At 46.8% G+C, this 18189-nt stretch overlaps 1 protein-coding gene and 1 long non-coding RNA gene across 4 annotated transcripts in view; both read right to left on the bottom strand.

The window, feature by feature from the left end:
* The window catches only part of LOC144508547 (uncharacterized), a 106070-nt gene extending 105451 nt beyond the window's left edge, over positions 1-619 (bottom strand). For all 3 annotated transcript variants that reach the window (XR_013500301.1, XR_013500299.1, XR_013500300.1), the window contains exon 1: positions 357-619. This is a non-coding gene — a long non-coding RNA (uncharacterized LOC144508547). The remainder of the gene's footprint in view (positions 1-356) is intronic.
* Positions 1-18189, bottom strand: part of igfbp1a (insulin-like growth factor binding protein 1a) — a 1218336-nt gene that overhangs the window by 845903 nt on the left and 354244 nt on the right. The gene's annotated exons all lie outside the window — the stretch shown is intronic.

Genomic DNA, 18189 nt, shown 5'->3' with positions numbered 1-18189 from the left:
CTCAATACAACCACTTTTCCCCTGAGCCCATCACATGCGAGGTTCCCATGCCCCCAATTAGACATCCAGCCACCGTATCTGGAGTCTTTGTGCAACCTCTTCCAACAAACAATGTGCTATCCCTTTGACCCCGATGTTTGTGAGCTTTTTTGTGCAGCCTTGTCAGGGTCCAACTTCCCTCCCCTTGGTCTTTTCTTTGCTTTCCATTGTTCATCTTCTTCGTCCACCTCCTCATCCCTCTGCCTGGCATTGTGAAACCTCCCCATCCCGTCCTTCCCTTGCACAACCCTCCTTCCACATTATCCCTCTTGTTTTTGTCAGGCTATCCTCTCCCCTCCACCAGCCTCATCTCGTACCCGCATTCAGACTTCGGAGGCCCCTGTATTCCCCGAACCCAGGCACAGTACTGATCCAGGATGGTGACACAGGAGAGTCCATAAGTCCCGCAGCATGGTGCTATCCATGAAGACCAGCGCAGCATGGAGATGGAAGGCAGCAACCAATCTGCCCTGGTAGAGTGGTGTTCCGCGTTTCAGGAGCAGTGCAGCATTATGACAGCAAGGTTTTGCTGCACTCACCTCAAAGTCTCTTGCAAATTGAGGACGGCTTTGTGCACACCACTTCCTATCAATCGGGTTTTAGATTGACAGTGATTTAATGCTGCTGCTTTAATGAGTATTCCTGAGAGGCAAATGAATTCAAATTGGATTCATGTCACCAGCTATCGACCCGTCATTAACCTGTCATGGGGAGAACTGCAATGTGATTTGCGCCAGTGGGTTTTTGGCTCCCGCTAGATTCTCCCTCCCACCCACCACCAAACCCAAGAGCAGGATGGAAGAATTCTGCCCAGAGTGACAGCCTGCTTCAGTCTTGTTTTCTTGTAAATCATTCACAGAGTCAACTAATCTCTAGGTTATTCACGTTTTAATTGTAATTATGGCAGTGCATGAATCAGAGCACGAATCATTCCAGTAATCGTGCTCACCACTGCTTAGGAAATTTGTGTTTATTGCAAATGGTTAACAGACGCAGGAAGAGACATGACCACTTCTGTCTTCCCAATGAATGAGGGATGAATTCTATGATTAATGTGGTTAAAGATAATTTTGTAGCCAACCAGCACTATTCTTGCAATTTTACTCCTTCAGCTGCATAATCACACATGAGTCATAAGGGCCTGAATGCTTGATGGACTTTTAAGAGAATCAGATTAATTTAAGTCAGTACTATACTTCATTTGTTCGAATTTGCTCCTAACCATAAATCTTTAATACACTTTTATAGCTTCTGGCTTAAATAAATCTTAGCTCATTTTCTAAATGTAACATTACACAAAGTTTTAACAGTGTAATATTATCTTAGTGACACACCATCAGAAGTTGTCCCTCAATCTCTAACATAATTAATGCAAAACAGTTGGACTGACCAAATATCATTGGAAAAATAGTCCAAGTTTCTGTCAATCGCATGATTACATGATATTTTGTACATGACCTTTTGCTTATTGGATTTATAAATCCCATTTAAGAAACTTGTCATTTAATGTGACATTTCCCACGGGCTCTGAGAGGCAAATAGTTCTGTGGGAAATGGGAAGTGTAATTTGTGGTTGTTACATGCACAAGAGTGGTCAAAATGGACATTTCGAAGTACCTGACCTGGCACTAAAAAAACAGCTACATATGTACAAACCTACTTTAAGCAAAGTTCCACCCTGTTGATAAAATGTCATGTTTAAGAAACTTTTGATGCAGATGAAAGAACTGACAGTCCTCTTGCTCTGACATCTTCTCTTGCAACACAGACTGAATAATACAATCTTAGTATACAGACATGATGGCAGCACGGTGGCACAGTGGTTATCACTGCTGCCTCACAGTGCCGGAGTGTGGCGACTAGGGGAATTTCACAGTAACTTCATTGCAATGTTAATGTAAGCCTACTTGTGACACTAATAAAATAAAATTTAAACTGATGATGTAGACATTGCTCCTTGGATACTGTGTTTACCTGTAGTCCAATAAGCTGACACAATCAGCTCTCTCTGTATTCATTTTTTTGTGAGGAATCAAATAACACAGGTCTACAAGATCCTTCTTCTAGTCCAGCAGTTTGCTCCCACACAGGTCCGTGTCTGTGCTGAGAAAGTGCTCAACAGCAGCGATTAACAAGGGCTAACATTGATACTGAAATGGCTCCCAAGAGGAAGATGCATATGAGCTAAGTAGAATTGCTCCTAGCAATCCATTGACTACCAGTGGCAGTCATTGGCATACAGACACAGACAGCTCCCCATGTACCTGTAGTTGCAGGGTTCTCTATTAGCCCAGCAGACCATCTCCATCTCTAAAGACAGACACTGGTATGTGCCAGCTGTCCACGTTACATCCTCCTCAAACTGGGAAAACATATAATTAAGAAGCAAAAGATGCACACCACATGCTTCCACTAAAGGGAGTGAAAACATTGAACACACATGCAACACAGACTGTTTGATGAATAAAATGTGGGTTGACTGGTACACTAATTTGTTTGGCGAGTTCACTTCAATTGACAGGAAAATGTAGCTGTGGACACAGTAGGTATTATTCATGGGTTCTAGCATACAGCTGCAATCATTATAAGCCAAGTGTACTACAGGGACTTTCTGATCAGATTATAGTTTGGCACACAGATCTTTAGTTCCCCACAATGCAAGGAACCCAGTGCTCATTGCACATAATGTTATGGAAGACGGGCTGAATGTTTCTGGCCCATTTGCAATGGGGTGGGAGGCAGGATGACTGGCAAAAAGCAATGTGAGGCTTTGGTTGGAGAGCCTGATGTCTCCCAGTCAAAATATCATCTTACCAAAGGTGCAAAACTTACCATCTTCGCTGCTACTGCGTGGCAATTTAGCCAAATTGAGCAAATTAAGTACAATTTTCTTCTTCTTTTGATGTGGGCATTTCAGTGGGTGACACAGTAGCACGGTGACACGCTGCAATGAAGCTACTGTGAAAGTCCCCTAGTTGCCACATGGCCAATGCACCTAACCAGACTGTGGGAGGAAACCGGAGCACCTGGAGGAAAGCCATGCAGGCACAGGGAGAATGTGCAGATTCCGTACAGACAGTGACCCAAGCCAGGAATCGAACCTAGGTCCCTGGCGCTGTGCTAACCACTGTGCCATTGTGTCAGCCTGTATATGCCCTGCTAATTGGGTGAGGTGGTAGTGGAGCCCTGGTGATGCAGTTGTCACGTGGGCAATCATTGCAATCTTGGAGTCTCCAAGAACTGTTCATCAAGGAAAGGCCGCCCCACCTAACTTGCTGGGAGGCCATCATAGTTTACCTGGCATTCTCCGCATGCAGCAGCAAGTCCTTCTTTAAAGTTTTAAAGTTTATTTATTAGTGTCACATGTAGACTTACATTAACACTGCAATGAAGTTATGTGAAAATCCCATAGTTGCCACACTCTGGTGCCTGTTTGGGGGAATTTAGCATGGCCAATGCATCTAACCAGCCTACTTGTGACACTGATAAATAAACTTTAAAACTTTTTAAAAAAGGAATAAAAACAGAAAATGCGAGAAAAACCCAGCAGATCTGGCAGCATCTGTGGAGAGAGAAACAGAATTAATGCTTTGAGTACGTATGACTCTTCTTTAGAGTCTTTATATGGACTCAAATTGTTAACTCTGTTTCTCTCCCCACAGATATGCTGCCAGAACGGTTAAGTTTTTCCAGCATTTTCTGTTTTATTTCGGATTCCCAGAATCCACAGGATTTTGCTTTTATTGAAAAAAAAATCATTTGTAATGGGCATTTGTCAGAAATTGACCAGTTTTTGCCTCCCAGCATTCCACAAGACTTTGGAACTTAAATTTTTTAAAAATGTGAAATGAAGCACACACAGAGTGAAGTTTACACACTAGCCAAGAAATGGCGAGGCAATTACACCACACAATGGTATCAATCTATCCAGTTAAATGATTTGTCTCAACCACTGAGCTCATGTGGCCAATCTGTAGAACTGTAAATAGTACTTACAAGCTGATAAGTTGCAGGTTCCAGTATGTCTGGGTGTGCACCCACCTTCAGAGCAAACTCAGCCACAGACCTGATGCTGCTGAAAAGCTAGAATCCTCCCCATGGGAACTCCAATCAAATGTTGATTGACCATTCACAAACCCAGGATGTGGGATTGTTGCAAAACGTAAGAAGGTACAATCAAAAGTGGGAGGAGTTTGTGGCAAACATTTTCACAGGTGTGATTTTTGCACCGGAAGAACTGTTCAGGGAATTAGACAGGGACTTGCAAGGTCACTGCAGGCAGAATTGATCATCCTCACACATGGGAAGGACTGCTCTGAGAGATCAGCAGGATGAGTGCAGTTCGGAAATTAAAGGAACTGGGCGGCACGGTAGCACAGTGGTTAGCACTGCTGCTTCACAGCTCCAGGGTCCCGGGTTCGATTCCCGGCTCGGGTCACTGTCTGTGTGGAGTTTGCACATTCTCCTCGTGTTTGCGTGGGTTTCCTCCGGGTGCTCCGGTTTCCTCCCACAGTCCAAAGATGTGCGGGTTAGGTTGATTGGCCAGGTTAAAATTGCCCCTGAGATGCGTAGGTTAGAGGGATTAGTGGGTAAATATGTGGGGGTAGGGCCTGGGTGGGATTGTGGTCGGTGCAGACTCGATGGGCCGAATGGCCTCCTTCTGCACTGTAGGGTTTCTATGATTCTATGATTGAGTATTTGTGAGTATTGATTTAACTTGAATGTAACAGGTAGCAGTGTACTGATGTTTGTAAATTATCAGTGGTACAACAAACTTAAAAGAATATCGATAAACATTGAGTTGTGGAAATGTTCTCCACCTGGATGGGCTCAGGTTGGACTTTAGATTTAAGAGTAGGGGTGCGGTCTTACTGGGCGTTTACGCCATGCTCCCGCTGCAGTGAAGTCGGAGAATTTGGCACCAGCTAAATCTCCATTCACTGGGAAAATCCCACCGGCATGAACGGCCATAACATTCTGGCCTATGCGTGGGAAAAGATACCCAGATAAATCTATTAATCCACATTCGTAATTTGTTTGAATGCAGAGATTAGAAAATCTTTCCTACTGTATGGTTTTTCAGTTTCCATAACTTCTGCACTGACATATATATGTTCCCCTCCAAGACACACACTATCCTGACTTGGAAATATATCACCATTTCTTCACTATCACTGGGTCAATATCCTGGAACTCCCTCCCTGACAGTACTATAGGTGCACTTGCACCACATGGACTGCAGTGGTTCAAAAAGGCAGGTCACCACCACTTTCTCAAGGGCAATTAGGGATGGGCAATGAATGCCGGCCGAACCAGCGACACACCCCGTGAATGAATTTTTTAAAAAACGTAATAATTGACAAAGAGATCAAGTAGATGAGGGCATTAGGACTCCCTGTGCAGGGTTTCATTTTTTTAATTATTCGTTCATGAGATGTGAGTGTCATTGGCTGGGCCAACCTTTATTGCCCATCCCTGGGGGCATTTGAGAGTCAACCACATTGCTGTGGATCTGGAGTCACATGTAGGCCAGACCAGCTAAGGGCAGCAGATTTCCTTCCCTAAAGGACAGAAGTGAACCAGGTGGGTTTTTACAACAATCAACAATGGTTTCATGGTCATCATTAGACTTTTAATTCCAGATTTCTTTGAATTCAAATTTAACCAATTTAACCAATTGATGAAAAGACTTCTAGTCAGGATTCTGGCTGGGAGGGAGTGGGGGGTGGGGTTGGGTGCGGGGATGGGTGGTCTTGCCTTTTCCATTTGCTTTTCTATCCATTATAATTAGTATCAGGAGAAATTGTCCATAAAATCTACCAGCCTTCATTATATTGGGAATGTAGATTTGGAATGTTCTGGGATTAATCATTGGTAATCGTGGTTAAATTTATGACCAAAGAGAATACAGTAAATGTTGTAAAAGATCCAATCTTCTAAACTTTCTGTTCATCTTTTATATTAATGTTTTAGGTAAGGACATAATTGGAACTATTCTGATACATGATTCTTGTCTATTTGGTGAGTAATTTAGATGACCCTGAATAGTTGGGGCCTGTGTGTGGTAGGCTTCCTATTAATGTTGTCAAATGTCATTTAACCTTCTTAGGGATCAGGAACTCCAAACATGAATCGACCATACCAGGGTGCCTCGCATCTATCCTGTATCTGTTAGAAACAACAGATCAAGGAAAACATAGGCCAGAATTTTATACACACACCGCCCCACCACTGCCGCCCCCCCCCCACCCCACCTTTCCCCCAGCGGTCTTAAGGTATTTTATTTATTCGTTCATGGATGCTGCAGTTGAGGCAGAGGGGGAACGTTAAATTGCTTCGACGGGACCCGAAGGGATGCCATCTGCCCCAACCCAGGAGCAATTTCACTCAAGGGCCTTTTCTCAGCTAGCCTCAATTTTTAGGCTGGTGGGCATCGGTCAGAGCAGGTGCGGAGGCGAGGTCCTAGTGTTATTATCACTAGACTATTAATCCAGAAACTCAGATAATGTTCTGGGGATCCAGGTTCGAATCCCACCACGGCAGATGGTAGAATTTGAATTTTTTAAAAATCTGGAATTAATAATCTACTGATGACCATGAAACCATTGTCGATTGTTGGAAAAACCCATCTGGTTCACTAATGTCCTTTCGGGAAGGAAATCCACCATCCTTACCTGGTCTGGTTTACATGTGACTCCAGAGCCACAGCAATGTGGTTGACTCTTAACTGCCCTCATAAATGGCCATTCAGAGCCACTGGGCAATAAATGCTGGCCTTGCCATCGATACCCATGTTGCAATAACAAATTTTTAAAAATGTAACAGACTGAAAAGTTAAAAATTGCCACATTGGTCAGGAGGCTGGGGGCGGTGTGGGGTTTGGAGTGTTCTCCCTTCTGGAATCTCAGAGCTTCTTTTGACCCTCCCACTCTCTCACCCCCTCCAGCTGACCCCTGACACTGAGATCAACCCCCCTCACCCTCCCAGGGCACCCCATACCCTCCGACTCTCCTACCCTGGGACCTCCGATAATTACCTAGGGGGTGATTCTCCCAGCCCGCTGTGCAGCTCTAGCACCTCGGGGGCCCTGATTTCCAGCGTCATCAGCTCCATGTCAGAAATCAGCGCGGAGCTGATTTAAACATTTAAATTGCTTTTCTAATCCTATTCGCGGGCCCGGAACCGATGTCTCTAGGCCCACTAGCGTCTCCCCCCTGCTATGAGTGGTTTACTCCAGCGGGGTTTACAACAGCTCCCCACTAATGGGGAGCTGGCGGCCGACCCCACTAGAGTGAAGGGAGGCCAGAGAGGCCCCGCCAAGAGGTCGGGGGTGAGGGGGAGTGGCCCCTGGGATTTGGCAGCCTGGCAGTGTCAACCTGGTGCCCGGCACTACCCAAGGGGCAAAGTGGCAATGCCCAACGGGAACCGTGGCACTGCCCACCGGGCTTCGGGCAGTACCAAGGGGGAGGCAGAGGGGGCGGAGCCTAAGAAAAGGAGATCAGTGGGGTTGGGGTGTCCGCTGGCACTCTGCAGTCGGAATCAGTGGCAGAGGGACGGAAGGGGCTAATTGGGGCTGGCCATTGGGGTGGGGAGGTGAGGGGGCTGTGGGGGAGGAGGGTTCAGGACGGGGACAGTGGCGTAGCTAGAGGGGGTGCAGGGGGAGCGAACGCTCCCCCTGAGCACATTCTTCAAAAGTGGCACCTTTTCAATGGAGTGTTCCTCACGGGCCCCTCAGATCTGCGATGTGTGCTGCTAGGCTCCAGGTAATCCTTCATTTTCCTCCTCACCACTCTCAACAGCCCAGTTATGATCAGGATTAAGTTGCATAGAATCATAGAAACCCTACAGTGCAGAAAGAGGCCATTTGGCCCATCGAGTCTGCACCGTCCACAATACCACCCAAGCCTTACCCCCTTATCCCTACATATTTACCCACTAATCCCTCTAACCTAGGCATCTCAGGACACTAAGGGGCAATTTTAGCATGGCCAATCAACCTAACCCGCATATCTTTGGACTGTGGGAGGAAACCGGAGCACCCGAAGGAAACCCACGCAGACACGAGGAGAATGTGCAAACTCCACACAGACAGTGACCCAAGGCGGGAATCGAACCCAGGTCCCTGGAGCTGTGAAGCAGCAGTGCTATCCACTGTGCTACCGTGCCGCCCATATTTTGTTTTATCAGCATTTTGCTGATGAATGCTATCAGCGTGAGTGAAATTAGATCCAGGGGATCTGATCGGGAGGTTGCATTACAATGAAAGTACTTCCCTTCCCAACAGCAACCTACAGTGTGGGAACGGGGTTAAAAGAGACAGGTTCAAAATTATATTTAATAACTTATCAGAGATCCTATCTAAAACAGTCACGGGCATTCAGCCTTGGATCTTCAGGTAAGCGTTCTCCAAGGCGGCCTTCACGACACACGACAGCGTAGAGTCGCTGAGCAGAAACTGATAGCCAAGTTCCACACACATGAGGACGGCCTAAACCGGGATGTTGGATTTATGTCACATTATCAGTAACCCCCACAGCTTGCCCCTGGTCTTGCATAATTTCACCAGCTGATCTGTCTGGAGACAATACACATCTCTTTAACCTGTGTTTAATGCTCCCTCCAACCACATTATCTGTACCTTTTAAGACCTGGCTGGCTGTAGAGATTTGCATTCTAATTAGTATTCTGGAACTTGATTTCTGTGTCTGTGCACTGTTGGAGAACAGAGACCACTCCATCTGACGAAGGAGCAGCGCTCCGAAAGCTTATGGTATTTGCTACCAAATAAACCTGTTGGACTTTAACCTGGTGTTGTGAGACTTCTTACTGTGCTTACCCCAGTCCAACGCCGGCATCTCCACATCATAAAGTGGAGTTTGCCATAAATACTTTTTCCAAGTTTGAAGAGATCGGGACTCCACCTGCTCTGGAAATTTCCAGGATGAGCTCAATGTGTTTTTTTTCATCTTTCACAACACCTGATGTACAAACTATTGTAGTCTCTGCCCTGCATGAATCACTACAACAGCCTGAGGCTAAAACCTTTTCTATTCCTTTCGCTAACTCCACAGTTGACATCCCTCTCCGTCTCTCTCCTGAATGCCCGTCCCACTGGGCTCCCAGGACATGGATTGAAGGTCATTGGTGCAGCGCTCCTCATGCAGCTCATACCCTCTACATCGGGCAGAAACCCCCAGCCACCTCCCCTAAAGCCAGCTGGAATGTCCCCAAAACATTGGCAGCACGTCGATATTTACATTTCATTCCCTCAGGCAATTAAAACAGCGGATAAATAAATGTTGATTTATGAATTAAAAACCTCCCGCAGTTTGGTGCAGAATCACACGGGCACCTTTTTTATGTCCTTGTTCCCCCTAACTTTAGAACCTGGCTACGCCCCTGGACGGGGGGTGTTCGGGATTGTGGTCGGTACTGCCGGGATGGGAGGGGAGCATTAGGGCCCATCCGGGAGGCCAGCGATTAGGTGGTTGGGGGTGGTCCCACAGCCAGTGATGGGGGGTTGTTGTGCTGGACAACAATCGGTAGGCCGACAGTACGGGGCTACTGCGCATTTGCCAATTTCCGTTCTGACAGATCAGCACCTGCGCAGTGGCCCAATCAGCGCTATGCTGTCGGCCTCTCCAGGGGGAATAGGCCTCACCCACTGATTTCCAACGTGAATCTCCCTGAGGCATTCTGTGATGATGTGGAGATGCTGGCGTTGGACTGGGGTAAAGACAGTAAGAGGTTTAACAAGACCAGGTTAACATCACCAGGTGATGCACAGAGTGTGGGAGATTCATTTTGAAAACCCTGCTAAAAAGCCAGCGGGAGTTACTTCAGTTTTTACGTGAATTTGGCACTTAGAATATTTTTGGGAGAGTCCCAGCCCTGATGTGCATTCCTGGGACTGAGGCTCAGGCGTAGCGCTGCAGTACCTCTTCTGGCCACTGCAGCACTGTGCTTGAGGGGCTGGACAGCTGTCAAGCAATCTGATTGGCTGAAACTCTCCAAGGCGGGACTTTCATCCAAGGGCAGACAGAAGTCCCGCCTGCTTCCAATCAACACTCAGTGAAGCATAAAATGGCAATGGCGCCTGTTGGGGTCAACTGGGATGGGTTATGCACTGATTCAGGTCAAGGGGTTTTTATTGATCACTCATTAAATGTGCACAATCAGTATGAGGTGGTTATTTGCGGAAAAAAATAGGTTTTGCATTACCATTGATTGAGAAATAGCTCTTCAAAAAAAGGGCTGATTTTTAATAACAGCCCTGAATTTCCACAGGGGTTATCCTGCCCTAATTGGTGTCGACATTATGCAATATCTGGGGTTTCCATTGATTTCACACTGAAGATGTGCCAGGAAATTGGGATAGAATTTCCACAGAAATCTGGGTCTCCTGTGGATCTGCTCCATTGTTTCTGTGGAAAGGCTTTTGTTTAGATCCATCTTTTCTTGCAGCCCATTATAAAGCCACGAGAGCAGCTGAGGATTTCTGAGTGAAGCAGGCCCTAAAGCCTGACCCGCTTAAGTTTTCAAAAGGTGTCAGTGGAAAATATTTGGGGAGGTGAGAAATTTGTTTGTGTAGCTCCGCTTCTAGGGCTGTAGACACACTTATGTGTATTCCCCAGGGGCAGCCATCACTACAGTCATCATCCGCATGACGTGCATGGTCCTTTTCTGTGATATCCAGAAGCAGCGCCACTTGAACAAATTCCTCTCCATGTTTCCTCACGTACATAGCCAAGAGATGTAATGTTGTAGATTGCATGCGGGCTATTCACTGCTAAATTGGCATACTTTGTGCCTATTTTGTGCTCAAAAAACAAGCACATTGCATACTAATTTCAACCCCAAAATGTTTTAGTATCACAACCTTTGCAGCAAGAAGAATGTGATTGAGTTCATTGTTGGGTCAATTCCCAGAAGGCAGAGAGTGGCTGTGGAGGGGTCTTTCTCTGCATGGCGGTCAGTGACCAGTGGAGTGCCTCAGGGATCTGTTCTGGGACCCTTGCTGTTTGTCATTTTCATAAATGACCTGGATGAGGAAGTGGAGGGATGGGTTGGTAAGTTTGCTGACGACACCAAGGTAGGTGGTGTTGTGGATAGTTTGGAGGGATGTCAGAAGTTGCAGCGAGACATAGATAGAATGCAAGACTGGGCGGAGAAGTGGCAGATGGACTTCAACCCGGATAAGTGTGTGGTGATCCATTTTGGCAGATCCAATGGGATGAAGCAGCAATATAATATGAAGGGTACCATTCTTAGCAGTGTAGAGGATCAGAAGGACCTTGGGGTCCGGGTCCATAGGACTCTTAAATCGGCCTCGCAGGTGGAGGATGCGGTCAAGAAGGCGTACGGCGTACTGGCCTTCATTAATCGAGGGATTGAGTTTAGGAGTCGGGAGATAATGCTGCAGCTTTATAGGACCCTGGTTAGACCCCACTTGGAGTACTGCGCGCAGTTCTGGTCACCTCATTACAGGAAAGATGTTGAAGCCATTGAAAGGGTGCAGAGGAGATTTACAAGGATGTTGCCTGGATTGGGGGGCATGCCTTATGAGGATAGGTTGAGGGAGCTTGGTCTCTTCTCCCTGGAGAGACGAAGGATGAGAGGTGACCTGATAGAGGTTTACAAGATGTTGAGAGGTCTGGATAGGGTAGACTCTCAGAGGCTATTTCCAAGGGCTGAAATGGTTGCTACGAGAGGACACAGGTTTAAGGTGCTGGGGGGTAGGTACAGAGGAGATGTCAGGGGTAAGTTTTTCACTCAGAGGGTGGTGGGTGAGTGGAATCGGCTGACGTCGGTGGTGGTGGAGGCAAACTCGTTGGGGTCTTTTAAGAGACTTCTGGATGAGTACATGGGATTTAATGGGATTGAGGGCTATAGATAGGCCTAGAGGTGGGGATGTGATCGGCGCAACCTGTGGGCCGAAGGGCCTGTTTGTGCTGTGGCTTTCTATGTTCTATGTTCATTGAAGATCAACTTTTAGCAGTAAAGTTATATCACACACACAACAAAAACAGAGAAATGTTGGAAAATCTCAGCAGGTCTGACAGCATCTGTGGAGAGAGAATAGAGCCAACGTTTCGAGTCTAGATGACCCTCCACTCTTCGTCAGAGCTAAACCCAAATCCCCATTTGTAGCATTTTGAGTTATCCACCAAACTCTGAAAGCCATGTTGTGATAGGGAATGTCTAATTTTATAATCATTCCCAGTAAAATATAAATGACCGACACCAGAAAGCACCATTTGTTCTTAATTTAATTTCATACCCTATTAGTAGCATAAACAAAACAAAAACATTTGATATTGAGGTGCTATATGTGGAATTAATCTAAACGAGAAGGGGATGAGGGAAGGGATGACACAACTTCCTCACGTTTCCATTACTGGTGAACCATTTGGTTCCTCCTCACCCATAACTTACAGTTTTTTTGAGTAATTTATAATTGTCTTAAAGTTTGTTTTTCTTGAAAGGAATATTGGTGGAGGAGGAGGGAATGTGCACTTGTACCCAACCGATATAAATCATGTACTTTCTGGCGTAAGGTTCACAGAATGCAATGTTGATCTTTTTGAAACTTGCCCACCATTATACAAATCTCTTCAAGCTCGAACTACACTTGATGAGTAAGTACAAATGTGGTTACAGGTACACAAACATGTCCAAAGGTGAGCTCAGTGTCTGTGGTGTGTGTCGTCTTTAAATTCCCTAATCGGCACCCTATACAAATTGAAAAAAAATAAACAACACGCTGTCAGCACAGGAACCAGTTTTACTGGACTAGTGCTGACAAGAAAAGGGATTCTTTTTTTAAACTTAAGAAAATTCTGGAAACACAAAGTAGGTCAGTTGACATCACCGGGGACAATAGGCAAGCAAACATTTTGGGTGTGTACCCTTCTTTGGAAATCTTTGATTGTTCTTTCCATGGATGCTGAAAGACATGCTATTTGTTTCTGCAGCTTTTATTTTCTTTCTGTATCTTTTTCTTTTACCAAGAAAAGGAATAAATTTGTATTCCTTGCATTCAGCTCCCATTTCCTTTGCTGTTGCCCAATGTGATTCTTGAATGCCAATGTTGTCATCTCCATAATGTGACACTAAAATTGACAATACACCATTTGCCATTCATTCAAGGGAATACAGTTGTCTTACTAAACTGTACCAGCGTGTATTCACAGTGGTTAATTTATACTATTTGACTCCAAAGAGTCTGTGCCACAAAACCCAAGCAAAATTATTGATGAACGACATCAGCCACATGCGGAAAATGATGCTCTGCTTTTCATTGAAAGGAATGAGTAGTAGAAGATTATAAATGGTTCCATGCTGCAGGCGATGATGAAGTCAGCTGCATGCCGAAGCCACAAACTGGGGACATTCCAGGTAATGTGGGCTGCTGCCACTACTGGGGGAAAAAAAAGAAAGGAAGAATTAGATTTAAATTTGATTTGTATAGTTGGAGCATCATAATGAAACTATTCAATGCTGCCAGATTTTTCAACTCTTCTTCACTTTTCCAAGAAACTAGAAGAGATCTGTGCTCATTTAACTTCTAATGGGAATGCAAAACAAAAAACAAGACATACTATCTAAATTAGAACAAGAACAGAGTAACCATAGTCTAGAAACTCAACTGTTTAGTGTGCATTGTTAAGGTGCTGAATGATTTTCCAAACCTTCAGTATGGTGGGCAGGAAGAACGTTCAAACCTAAAGTATATTGCACACAATAATGATATGGGCAGAAAATGGACACCTGGGGTGCTTGGCGAATTTGCAGAGTTGAATGCCCATTTTCTTCCTGTTAGGTGCCCATAACTTATTGGCTCAATGAGGTCTGAGGATCAATGTTTCATGTGTTTCAAATCTGAAGTCCAATCCGCCGATGCACGAGGAAATGGTTGCTCTTGGATTTCAGGGCCTGCGTTTTCTGTCTTTAACATCATAGTTTATACTTTACTGCTGCTGCATTTGCTTAAAGTGTATATAAGCTGCTTATGCAATAGTCAGTTTTGTGCTGTCGTTTACAGTTTTCAATTGAGGTGATGCCCCTCATTGAACGGAGTTGAATCTTTCTCCTGCAACATTCTTTCACTAGTGCGATCATATTAGGTATGCAAGCAGCGTAACATCATAGCGAGATTAGTTTGATGCCCATTTTTGATCATACCTATGAACTGTGTTGAAACATTATTCTATGACCTAAACTTGGCGCTCGTTGAGCAGGAGTGATGCCCGCCTGTATTGGAACAAGGTGATTTCACACTGGCTGCCCAATTGAGGGCTGGCCAGTGTAAAATACAGTCAGATATTAGTGCAGCACTGTCGGTGGGGTGGGAGGGTGGCGGGTGCCAGGTAAAATGGTGACCCAGGTGGGGGTGTAAAACAAGCCCAGCTATTTCCCCTGCAGGCTGCCAAGAGTTGGAGAGGAGTCCAAAGGAGCTGTCAACGAGAGAGTGGAAGTTTTGGCACAAGTGATGGCCTCAGCATCCAGTAGACGTGGCAGGCTAGCTGCCAATGCTGGTGGGCACCAGCCCCATAATTCTCAAAAAGCAGCAAGTAGAGGCAGTAAGTCCCCAGTGTGAAATATTAATACCACAGAATGGCAAGAAGAGGCCACCACATCAGGCGCTGAAGGTCAGGACATGGGAGTGTCACAGTATGTATGCAACATGGGAGCTACCAGGGTACCTTGCACAGATTGCAGAATCTGCGTCTTGTGATCGTATACTATCTGGATGTTCATGGAGTGCTAACTTTTCCTATTCACAAAGATACCCGACTGATCCTCCGGTGCCTTGATAGAACATGGGTGCCGCCCATGGCACCCTAAATGCGGGGGAAGCCTGCAATAGCTCGGAAGACTCTAGCTGATTCAGCCTGACTGGCTTGGTCTGACATCTTTTTGCGTGATTTCACACTCTTCGAGGTTGGGAGCATGCACACCTAAGCAACGTAACATTTTGGCCCAAGTTAGAGACAATGTACAAATGTGAGTTGTGGTTGCATATATCCAATGAGCTTAGATTTAGATTGTCAAATCCAAGGCTTATGCATCCCAAACATATGTGATTGTATTCCAGGTGCATTGGTAAACTTATTTCTTTCTCTCCAACCAGGAGAATTAACTTTCAATGTTATCTTGGAAGAATCCCACTTCCAAGAGACAGGGAGTTCTACTCATGGAGTTGACAGGAAAATTATGAGCTGTGCCTTTCAGTAATGTGGGTTTGTCAGTACATGCATCAGTGTATCACGTCTGACATAAGAGGTTGATTTGGTTCCAAACTTCTGTCATCTATGAAATGTCAATCCTGTGGAGGATAATTGGTCGTTGGTTAATAGAAAACTTACAAGTGCAGTCTTGAGTTCTCAATGTCCGAGAGCAGGTGCTCACTGTCCTCAGCAGTATCACAACATGCAGCAAAGTTGTGTGATTGTTTTGCCTCCATCTCCTAACCACAGCTTGAACATGTACCATACCTCACTGAGTGGTAGCTTTACCAATTAGATATGTGAAGTTGCAGCAGCAGTGGTTTGCCTTTTGGTAACCCAATCATAAATACATGATTCTGTATTCTCATACACAGCCTGCAGAGAAATCCTCTGGCCCAAAGCACACCCCTCCCTACTGCCCCAATCCACACCCTTTGAACTATCTCATATTTTATGACAACAATTTAATCTATGTGATGGCACTACCCTGAGACACCCCTCACCGACCATCCCTCTCGTTGACCACCTCCCTTGTAGAGCTTTTCCCTTGCAAGGCCCCTTCCCTGCATAGCCCTAGCCCCGCTTAGGCCCCACCCACACTTAGTCCACAATCCTTGTCACTGCCCTGGCGCACTTATAGTGCCCAATCGGACACTGCCAGGGTGCCAACTGGGCACTGCTAAGGTGCCAGGTGGGCACTGCTAGGGTGCCAGGTAGGCACTGCCCAGCTATGTCCCCGACTGCCTGGAAGCTTCGATGGTCTCTGATCTTCCTGGCGTGGCCATGGCGCCTGATCTCCGCTACTGCAGAGTAGTAGTAATTCTGGCCAGTGTGAGGTCTCTGGCCACTGTGAGGGGGGAAGCATCTATAAGGGGGGAAGCAGTTGTTCTGGACTCACTAATGGAATTTAACTTCAGTCAATCCGATGCTAATAGGCTTCATACCCAGAAAGGGCGCAAAGCCGTTCTTGTCAGTAAAATAGGGCGGGAAGATACAGAACTAATTGGCTCCTGCCGCAAATTAGATTTTTGGCCTTGTGATGCGCGTCTGGTAAATAGACAAGGCTGATGTTGCCAGGAACAGAAGGCTTTTATTCGCTAAAAAAGGAACGATGTGGAACAGACAATAAACAGACAATACTGAGCATGTGGACCTCCCGACTGAAGGCCGGAGGGGGAGGGCTGCAGCCTTTATACCCTGAGGGCGGAGCCTCCAGTTAAGGGTGCAGCCGAATTAAAGGTGTCAGGGAGTGTCTCATACATGAACAGTAGTGGCAACAATATATACAGCTCTACCGTGCCGAAGGCACGACAGTGGTTTACCACATTCACCCCCTGTTCAAAAAAGTTCGTCAGGGCGAGGTGGTACAGTAGTGGTTCATACTTTCATAAGTTCAGACGGTCTGGTGGGCGGGTAGTCCGCTGCGACCGCCGTAGTGTGGGTTGGGGTGCTGTTTCGGGGGCTGTGGTGACGATCCAGAGTCTGGTCTGATGACGTCCGCAGTCTCCGCAGTTCCTTCTCGTCGTTGGGTACGAGGAGGGTGCTCCTGGGTCTCAGGCGTGCCGTACACAGGGGCTGGACTAGCACAGTGCCGCACAGGAGCGTCAGGATGGAATGGTGTGTCAGGGTGGGCATCGGGGGTGAGGGGCGAGGGGCCGTAGGGTGCAGTACCAGCGGGGGCCAAATCCCGAATCCCGAATGGAAACCGTATCCTCCCGCCCATCGGGGAACGCCACATAGGCATACTGGGGATTTGCGTGGAGGAGACGGACCGGCTCGACCAGTGGATCCACGTTATGGGTCCGCACGTGCTTCCGGAGCAGGACAGGCCCGGGGGTCGTCAGCCATGACGGTAGCGAGGTTCCCGAGGAGGACTTCCTGGGGAAGACAACCATGCGTTCGTGAGGGGTAGCGTTCATGGCAGTACACAGCAAGGAATGAATGGAGAGCAGGGCGTCGGGGAGGACTTCTTGCCAACGGGAGACTGGAAGGCCCTTAGACCGTAAAGCTAGCAAAACGGCCTTCCAGACGGTGGCATTCTCTCGTTCCACTTGCCCGTTTCCCCTGGGGTTATAGCTGGTAGTCCTACTCGAGGCTATGCCCTTGGAAAGTAGATACTGCCGCAGCTCGTCGCTCATGAAAGAGGACCCCTGGTCGCTATGAATATAGCTGGGGAACCCGAACAAGGTGAAGAGGCTATGCAGGGCATTAATGACAGTGGCGGAGGTCATGTCTGGGCAGGGAATAGCAAAAGGGAACCGCGAATACTCATCTATGATGTTGAGAAAATAAATATTGCGGTTGTTGGAGGGAAGTGGCCCCTTGAAATCGACACTGAGGCTTTGATGAGCTGTGCTCTGTCCGGCCGATAGAAGTGCGGTTTGCACTCCGCGCACACCTGGCAATGCCTGGTGACGGACCTGACTTCGTCAATGGAGAACGGCAGATTCCGGGCCTTGACGAAGTGAAAGAACCTCGTGACACCGGGATGGCAAAGATCATTATGGAGCGTCTGCAGCCGGTCCAGGTTCGCGATGGCACAGGTCCCTCGAGACAGAGCATCTGGGGGTTCATTGAGTTTCCCCGGGCGGTATAAGATATTGTAGTTGTAGGTGGAGAGTTCGATCCTCCACCTCAATATCTTATCATTCTTAATCTTGCCTCGTTGCTCATTGCTGAACATGAAGGCAATGGACCGTTGGTCCGTAAGAAGGGTGAACCATTTGCCCGCTAGATAGTGGCGCCAGTGTCGCACGGCCTCTACGATGGCCTGCGCCTCCTTTTTGACTGAGGAGTGTCGAAGTTCAGGGCCCTGGAGGGTACGCGAGAAGAAGGCCACAGGTCTGCCCGCCTGATTAAGAGTGGCGGCTAGGGCAAAATCAGACGCATCGCTCTCCACTTGGAAGGGGATGGATTCATC

The sequence above is a fragment of the Mustelus asterias genome, chromosome 2 (genome assembly GCF_964213995.1).
Source record: "Mustelus asterias chromosome 2, sMusAst1.hap1.1, whole genome shotgun sequence".
NCBI lineage: Eukaryota > Metazoa > Chordata > Chondrichthyes > Carcharhiniformes > Triakidae > Mustelus > Mustelus asterias.
Note: the sequence above shows the minus strand (reverse complement) of the source record. Positions and strands in the feature narration are given on the sequence as shown.